Source organism: Haemaphysalis longicornis, unplaced genomic scaffold (assembly GCF_048455015.1).
Source record: "Haemaphysalis longicornis isolate Haplotype H1 unplaced genomic scaffold, Haemaphysalis longicornis Haplotype H1 scaffold_6, whole genome shotgun sequence".
Classification (NCBI taxonomy): domain Eukaryota; kingdom Metazoa; phylum Arthropoda; class Arachnida; order Ixodida; family Ixodidae; genus Haemaphysalis; species Haemaphysalis longicornis.
In genome coordinates, this window is record NW_027526407.1 from 137,705,008 (window position 1) to 137,714,429 (window position 9,422).

General features: G+C 54.2%; 1 pseudogene; it reads right to left on the bottom strand.

Annotated features, from left to right (window-relative positions):
- Positions 1 to 4,826: 4,826 nt before the first annotated feature.
- LOC144143263 (uncharacterized) lies at positions 4,827 to 9,302 on the bottom strand (annotated as a pseudogene).
- Between the last annotated feature and the right edge of the window lie 120 nt (positions 9,303 to 9,422).

Genomic DNA, 9,422 nt, shown 5'->3' on the forward strand with positions numbered 1-9,422 from the left:
CATTTGCCGTCACGGCTATATCGGGGACCATAACTGTTTGCCTGCAACCGACTGGCGCGAGGCCTTTGGTCCGACAAATGGTCCGGACAAAGCATGCCGGGCTGAGACTGCAGCAACGCATACACCGCCGAGCGGGTAGCCTGAACTACACCTGTGGTCGATGTAGCAGACGCAGTAAAGATCGGGACCTCGCGTACTCACCGCAAGTGTCCGTGGACACCATCGGCACCAAAGGCTCGGTATTGTTCACGGGGAGCTAGCAACCTCGAATTCATCTGAAGACAAGCCCCACGTTGGGCGTCATGTGGAATAAGGCGGGGTTTTTAGGGGCGACCCAGCCAATACTCCGGCGTAGGCCACCACGCTAGCTCCCGGCGTGTCAACCACGCGGGCTCACGAAAGTACAGCAGGCGGGCGAGGTTCGTTGATATGAGAACACAGTAGACAGTAGTGGCAAAGCTCAGCCGTTTATCTGGGAACTCCCAAAGCATCGAGCATAGGGCTCGATGGCGCACACGAATTGTGCTGTCCGGGTGGTGATCGCGAACGGGAGGCAGGAACTCCCGGCGCGCGACTAACAACAGTTCCCCCCTGAGATACATGGTATCCTATACAGCCGCACTGTTCCGCCGATGCTGCCCCGACTGTACCTCCGGTGAGACCCTCTCCGTCTTCCTTGCGCACACGTTCGCGCCGCCCGAGTGCCATTGCCCCTCGCGGAACCATGGAGCCATCTCTTGGGGGTCGCCGACGAACCAGTGGAGCGCCGGGCTGGTTTCAGCGCAACGCGTCTCTCCCAAAGCGCGCGCCGGCTCGGAATCGTGGGCGACGGTTCTCCACGATTCCCACAGTAGCTTGGAGATAATCTAAGAGTTGGGTGTTGGTGCTGGGATATTTGTGGACAAGCTGAGTCAGTCGTGATTGGGTTTGGGTTCGGGAGGAGGTAGGGTCCAGTAGGTTTTGAAGTGGCCACGTACGTCGCCTACCCACATTTCCGCGCACCTGATCGCAGAGTTGTAACCATTCGAGTTGAACGAGTTCAAGGGCGTGCGCTTCAATAGTTTTTTGTAGTTGCGGTAATCTAACGCGGACTCGGCGGCGATGTTTACCAGTTCGTCACCTTCGTTCAATAGTTCTATACTCTTCCCAGAGGTGATGAAGGCGAGTGTCAACTAGGAATTTCAGGTTCGAGGAGTTTGCCTTGAGATCGTTTAGCCGTTAGGGGTTCGGCGATCCGAGTGGTCAGAAAGCTGGCGTCGATGCTTCCTGGTTGCAGGATAATGTGTTCAAACCCACACACGATCCCCAGGGTGGTCAACTCCTCGTGTCGGCGTCGGAGGTTGTAGCTCCCGGCATCCACCAGCTGCTGGTCTGTTGTACGAACTCGAGCCAGCTGGCGGGCCTCCTCAGCACGCTGAAGGTATCCTTGGACGTCGGCGTTGAGATCGTCGTCTCCTACGTGCGGAAGTATGGCGTCGAGCATTGTAGTCGGCCGTCTTCCGTTGACAAGCTGGAACGGCGTCATCTGCGTAGTTTCCTGGATAGCCGTGCTGTCCTCAAAGGTGACATACGGTAGAACGTCGTCCCAAGTCTTATTTTCAACGTCGACGTACATTGACAGCATACCCGCGATTGTCTTGTTCGGGCGTTCTGTTGTTCCGTTCCTTTGTGGGTGATACACCGTCGTTCTTCGGTGATCGTGTTACTGTAGCTTAATATCCCTTGCATCAGCTCCGCCGTAAAGGCCGTTCCGCGGTCCGTAATTAGGACTGCCAGGGCTCCCTGTCGCAGCACAACTTGACTTATGAAGAACTTTGCAACTTCTTGTGCAGTCCCCCTCGGAAGAGCGGCGGTCTCTGCATAGCGCGTCCTGCAGTCTGTCGCCACAACAATCCACTTGTTCACGGATTGGGATCTGGGGAAGGGGCACAGAAGGTCCATTCCAATCTGTTGGAAGGACCTAGATGGGACGCCGATCGGCTGCAGAAGTCCGGCGGGTCTTGTCGGTGGCGTTTTTCGTCGCTGGGATGACAGCTGACATCAGGCAGCTGCGAACGTAGTGGATGACGTCGGATCCAAGGCGTGGCTAGTAGTACTTCATCTTGATTTTCCCAATTGTGCAAGCTGCCGAGATGTCCGGAAGACGGGTCGTCGTGGCACGCTTCCAAAATGTTCTAACGAAGATCTGCCCGGATGACAAGAAGATAATTCGCTCTCGTTCCAGGGCTGAAATTCTTCTTCCCGAGGACGAAGTTTTTCAGGCTGAATGCAGGTTAGTTGCGTTTGAAGGCCCTGGGCATGGGGACGTTGCATCCTTGGAGGTAGTCGATCATGACGCGTATATCGCAGTTGGCACGCTGCTGGGCGGCCAGGTCGCTCTCAGTCACTACTCCAAAGAACGCGCTGTCTTCATCGGAGTCTTGTGGTGGAGGGTCGACGGGGGCACGGGACAGGCATTCGGCGCAGGAGTGTTTCCTCCCGGATTTATAGACTACTGTAACGTCGAATTCTGGCAGGCGCAAGCTCCACCTACCAAGACGGCCAGAGGGGTCCTTCAAATTGGCGAGCCAACACAGCGCATGGTGGTCTGGCACAACCTTGAATGGTCTTGAATACACGTATGGGCGACATTTTGAAACGGCCCATATAATCGCGAGGCACTCTTTTTCAGAGGCTGAGTAGTTTCTTTCTTCTTTGGACAGACCACGGCTGGCATAGGTGATTACTTTCTCGCACCAGCTTTGCTTTTGTACGAGGACGGCTACCAAGCCTATATCACTGGCGTCCACGTGCATTTCCGTTTCGGCGTTTTCGTCGAAATGCGCGAGCACAGGTGGGCTTTGCAGGCATTGTTGCAGCTCGCAGAAGGCTGTTTCTTGGGCATTTTCCCAGATAAAAGGGGTGCTATCTTTTCGTCAAGCGGGTGAGTGGCTCTGCAATGCAGGCGAAGTTTGGGACGAAGCGCCTGTAGTATGTGCATAGTTCTAGAAATATCCGCACACCCTTCTTATCTTTCGGTCTTGGGAAGTTCGCTATGGCGGAAGTTTTCGCCGGATCAGGCCGGACTCCCGCGGCGTTGACGACATGGCCCAAAAACTGGAGTTCCTCGTACGCGAAGCGGCACTTTTCAGGCTTCAGCGTTAACCCCGACGTACGGATGGCCTCGAGTACAGACTGCGACCTTGCAAGGTGTTTGTCGAAAGTCCTCGCGAATACCAACACATCGTCGAGGTATACAGGCAGGTGTGCCACTTTAGGCCGGGTAGCACAGTGTCCATGACTCGTTGAAACGTTGCTGGCGCCGTGCACGACCCGAACGGCATCCCCTTGAACTCGTATAGGCCGTCCGGGGTTATAAATGCAGTCTTCTCTCGGTCTCTCTCGTCCACTTCAATTTGTCAGTAGCTGGTCTTCAGATCCATCGATGAGAAGTACTTCGCGTGGAAGAGGTGGTCGAGGGCGTCGTCGATACGGGGGAGGGGGTACACGTCCTTTTTAGTGATTTTGTTCAGTCGCTGGTAGTCAACGCAAAACGTTATTGTGCCGTCTTTTTTCTTCACGAGTACTACCGGTGCCGCCCAGGGGCTTTTCGACGGCTGTATAATGTCGTCGCTGAGCATGTCGTCGACTTGAATACGGATGGCTTCCCGCTCGTATGAAGAGACGCGGTGCGGTGAAGTACTGTCGGGTAGGTCGAGCTCCATCTTCGGTTCTTATTCGGTGCTTCGCTAGAGGTGTCTGACGTAGTTTTCAGTTCGACGAAAAACACTCTCTATAGTGATGCAGCAAATCCAATAATTTCTTCCGTTCTTCTGGGTACGCACGAATTCACGTCGAAGGGATTCGGGAGCTTGAAGGTATCTTCGGATGAGCATTCGAAGTTGGCATCCGTGATCACGTGACTTGCGTCTTGCGTTTCTTCGACGAACGCAATTGCAGTGCCCCTGTTTAAATGCTGGTATTCCTCGCTAAAATTAGTGACCAAAACTTTGGATTGGCGTTGCGTATAACGCGCAATGCCTCTTGCAATGGAGACACCGCGGTCGAGGAGCAACCTTTGGTCACTCTCTGCGATCGCGTCGACGTCAGGAACACCTTCTTCACAGTAGACGGTGATCATCAAGCTTGCGTGGGGTGGCTGCGTGACGTGATCATCGGCGATCCTTACAGCTGTACGGTGTGCGGGGTTTGATTTCGGCGTCATGGAGTGATGGGAGGAAAAAGTTATCGACTTCGTCTGCAGATCGATTATTGCGCCGTTGTCCGTCAAAAAGTCAATTCCAAGAATTACGTCGCGGGAGCAGTTAGGCAAAATGACGAACGCCGCTGGGTACGTCGTGTCGTCTATGGTGACGCGCGATGTGCACGTTCCACTTGGCGTCATGAGGTGGCCTCCTGCTGTGCATATATGCGGACCGTCTCATCTTGTCGTAACTTTCTTCAGCTTAGACGCGAATGACCCGCTCATTACCGAGTAGTCGGCTCCCGTGTCCATGAGGGCGACTACGTCAAAGCCGTCGATGGACAGCTGGACGTCGGACGCCGCCTTCCTCGAGTTCCGGGTGCGTCGTAGCGTCGCATCTCGGCTTGTGCGTGTTGACGGTCGGGCACTGTGCGTCGTTGTTGTCGTCTTCTCAGTGGCAGTCTCGATCATGTCGGGTACGCGTCGCGCCGTGTAGCTGTCATCGTGTTCGGGAGTCTCGTCAGGCGGCTTGTCGTCGGGATGAGGGCATGTCGTGAATCGCTGTCTTCGGCGCGTCCTTGCGTCGTTGGAGGGTTTCCAGTTTTTCGCCGTAGAGCAACTTCACCTCCAGAAGTTGCTGCCTTTAGTTTCCCCTGCTTGGGCTGGGAGACCTTCCACGTGCGAAGTCAGCACTGCTACGGCGGTCCGGCGACTGGTACAGGTAGGGCGACGGCGATCGGTTGAAACGGGCTGGTCTACGGCTGGTGTTCGACAGGTATTCTTCAATCTCAGATGGGCGCTGGCCGGGTCGGGGGCGTGGTGCGTCGACGGAGAAACCACAAATTCCGAGTCTCTTGCAAGGGCAGCGAGTGTAGATGTGGTCGGCCTCTCCGCAGTGGTAGCTCAGAGGACGATTATACGGTGTTCACCATACATCAGTCTTCCTCGGCGCCTGGTTTCGTACAACAGGAGGTCGGGCAGGCGACAGTGGGCGGCGGTAGGGCGGGGCCTCTTGATGACGTGTTGGAGCAGGGCGGGGTCGATGAACAGCCGCGGAGTACGTTATAGCTTGGGGCTCGCAGTGTACTTCGGATGGCGCAGAAGTTCCCAGAGCGTTTTTAATTTCTTCCCGGATCACGTCAGTTAGGCTAGCGACTTGGGCTCGCGGCGTCGTCGGGAAAAGTTTCCGCAGCTCCTCTCTCACTACTATGCGGATGGTCTCACGTAGGCTATCAGCCGGATTCCGCATGTTGTCGACGTAGTTTGCATTGGCCGCGCCAACAAAGTTCCGGTTATACTGCCTAGCACGGATTTCGAGAGCCTTCTCAATCGTTCTGGCTTCGGTCGCGAATTCAGCGATGGTTTCGGGCGGGTTCCGGACAAGTCCAGCAAACAGCTCCTCCTTCACACCGCGCATCAAGAAGCGTAACTTCTTTTCTTCCGTCATTTCGGGGCCCGCACGGCGATATAGTTGCTTCATCTCCTCAACGAAGATCACGACCCCTTCGTTGGTGAGTTGTGTGCGGGTTTCCCACAAAAGGGCGGCTCGCTCTTTCCGCACTACGGTGGCGAATGTTTTGAGGAACTCCCTCTTAGAGAGAGCCCAGTCGGTTAGGGAGCTTTCATGGTTTTCAAACCACGTTGGGGCCGTATCTTCTAAATAGAAGAAAACATGGCGGAAAGTCTCTTCGTCATCCCTCCTGTTAAAGACTCGGACGCGCTACACTTTCTCCAACCAGTCCTCAGGGTCTTCTCTGGGGGATCCGCGGAATGATGGTGGTTCCCGGGGCTGTTGAAGAACGAGAGCAGTATTGGTAGTGCTGGTCACGGTGCCTGCGTTGATCATAGTGGGGGTGACGACGTCTTCTTTCTTCACTTTATCCGGAAGCAGTCCAAACTCCCGCTCAAGACCTTGCTGTCGGCGGCTGGCACGAGTGGGACTTGCTTGTTGGCGTAGAGAGCATAAAGGCTTAGTACCCAGCACCTCCACCAGATGTCACTAAGCCAAGGACGACGCAGTGGTCTTGAAGGAGAAACAAGTTTATCGGAGTGAACTTGTGCTCCCCTAACAACTCAAAAGAATACAGAGGGGGCGAAGCAGCGGTCAACAAAGTGACTTGCAAAGGTGAGTGTCGTCGAGTGGAATGCCGCGGCGTCTGCTCTGCAGGCTTTTATCTTTCGGCGCAACTGTTTCTGGAACCGTCGATTCCCCATTGTAGATCACAGAAGATTATTCCGGGCTAGTGACGTTAGGGCGAAACAGTCTGCTTTTCTGAATGGCATAGCCCGTGCGGCATAAAAGTAAAGAATGTAAGACGCGCTTCGTTTGGAACGCAGATAACACCGCCGGGCGTGGCCCGGCAGTAAAAACAAACAATAAATAAACGAACCCATAGATGGTTCGCGGCAATATAGAATAAAATTGTGCGGTATTTCCATACCCTCAATGGGGTGGATTCAACCGAGGCATTGCGGTGCACGAGGGTAGCAGTGAAGGTGATAGTTAGGGAGTGTATGGTTTGATAGCCCGTGAGTTTTACTTTGCGCCCTTGTTTCTGCACGGCAATAATGGGGGGACTCGGGTCGTGAGTGGATATGCACATTTGGAGGTTGTGGTGTTTTTTATCACAAACTGTGCAGTTCCACTGGCAGACTATTCCATTAAGTTTAGATTTGCTCATTGTCAGAATCAGAAGGGGGGAGGGGGACTTTCTGTGCAAATGGGGCTAAGTTAGCGTTTGTTGTGAGCGCCGGCTTGCAAGACTGTATTTCGCCACGAAGGTCTGTGATAGCCGCTTGTAAGCGTTATGGGTGCTTAGTAGGGTGCGGTGGAACTAAAAATATTCCTGCTATTCACTAGCTAAAGCCTGTTAAATGGATCCGAGGTGGTCATTCGTTGTGTTATTGATATGAGCTTTGGGGTTTTCTGGCGACCGGGTCTGGGATACTTCAAGCACCTGTCGGTGTCGGAAGGCGTAGGGAGTCCGGGAGGTGCGTTCGTACTTGGTGTGGTGAAAGTGCGGCGCAGAGCGAGCTTTTCCTGTTTGAGGCGGATATTTTCTGACGTAGCTGTGCAATATCGGCCTTAGGACCTGTAGTTCTCGAAGGAGGTTCGGGGAATAGTGAGGTGCACTTGGGGGTGTGGTATTGTTGCGAGGCAGACGTGGGCGGCTCAAGTGAAAATTTTGAGGGTTTTGATCTGTTCGTGGTGAAACGGTGGGCGTTGCAGCCATGTTGCGTAGGTTATTCATCAGCGCAGAAGAGTCTGCACTCTGTTGCGTCGATGGGTTAGTCGGCCCTACTGTTGGCGGCTGCTTCCAAGGCTTGCACTGTTCCCCTGAAGGAGTTTGTCAGTCTGTGGCGCTCCAGGCGTGGCATTCTTGGTGGTCGGCGCGGGTTTGCAGGTTGAAGCCAGAAAAATCGGAGGAGCTGTCATTCGGAGCCTTGGCTGATTTCCCTTGTTCTGAGACCACCTGAGCGTACGTGGGGGGTCGCTTGCGGGTTTGGAAGCATCGTGGACAGTCCGCGGAGCCCGTGAGGTGAGGGCCGCCGCACACTATGCAACCGAGGAGTGCACGGTGGTTCTCAGAGGGATTCGTGATGCCAGAACTGTAGCAGGGCGGGGGGGGGGGGCGGATTCATGTTCGGGCACACGTCTTGCCAGTGCCCAGCTTGCCAGCACGCTGCACATATTTCCATCGTGCGGTGAAAGGGCTTCAACCGGCACGTAGCTGCCCTATATTGCACTTGGTGGGCGTCAAACAACATTTGAACCATGTTGGAGGTGTTCAGACGTTTAACGTCATGAATTGGTAAGTCCCGGTTATATTTCAAAATACTGTCCAGCACTCGTTCCGTGGTGCCGTCCTCAGGAACATTAAAGCTAACTCCTGTTGTAGTGTTACCTGGTGCGGACATGTCAGCGGCTATTTTGTATTGTTGACCGCGAAGCACGAGGAACCTAATTCTGGCGTAATGGGTGGCACGGACGACTGACGGTGTGCTAATATGAATGTAATTAGCCACGTGGTGTACCCGAATGTGATTTTCCCTGTTTGGCGCCACTCCTGCTTCGACCTGGATTGCGTCGGCTAGGGCGGCTGGCGCTATAGACGACAGTGCAAGTCCTCTTCGAGGGTGAAAGAAGATTTTTACATCAGACTCCGGGAGAGGAGAAGCCGGTGGCGGATGACGCTGGGGGCGCTTTTTGTCTTGCTTGCGTGCACGCTGGCGCTCGGGGTGTTCCTGGCTGCAGTAGACCCCCTGCTTGGTCTCGTAAGGCGTGTTGTCGGTGGCTGATTGTAGCCCACCCGGGATGCTGGAGTTCTGCTGGGTTGATATCCCCTCCTTCTACGATGTTTTTCATGGTGGGCATTACGCTAAGCGGCGATACGCCGCACCTGGCGCGCCGGCTCGCATATGTTGCGCTGGCGACGACAGCGCCTTCACTAGGCCTGCCAGGCCTAGCGGAGCTGGTAGCGTGGCAAATTCACAAACGGCTGTAATGGACCTTTGAGGTGGTCAACGGCCACGATGTTGGGGTCTTCGCAATTTGTGTGACTTGCCGGTTCTCACGGTGCATGAAATGGCAACGTGAAGTGAGACAGCGGCCCCAAGGCGGAGCGGATGACGAATGCGTTTGCATCGTGCGGCCACCTAGCGGCATTATTCTATAAAAACGGAATGCATGAAGCCCGATGCGTGTTATGCTGCTGTTTTGCGCGTGCGGATGAGCGCAAGAAAGAAAAGGATGAAACGCCATGGCGACATTCATCGACGCAGGCATTCAAGAATAAATGCGAGATTCAAGATGTCAACCGATGCGTGCATACGGGCTCGAATTCATTTTTCTGAGACACTCTAAAACAGAGTGTCTGTTCCGGGCAGTCTTTAAACCATACAAAATCGGCCTGGCAATCCCTTCGCTGCTGCAAAGGATCGACTGTGGGCCCTACAGGACCACAATACAACACAGAAAATTATGCATACGGAGAGAGTTGCCTATCAAGTCCAACTCACTAGTAGATTTGGAGTAAGGGGCAGCATTACCCGGCTCAATATTTCGCATCTGGTAACAGTGCAAGACCGCCATGATACCTTGCATGACGTAGGCTCCCATATCGAAGTCAACCGTTCGATCCTCACAGAGACAAATTCACTCGGCTCGAAAACACCATCGGTGCGCATTTCAAGCTGAATAATTATCAAAAACATGGGATCACCAGACAACTGCTTTTTA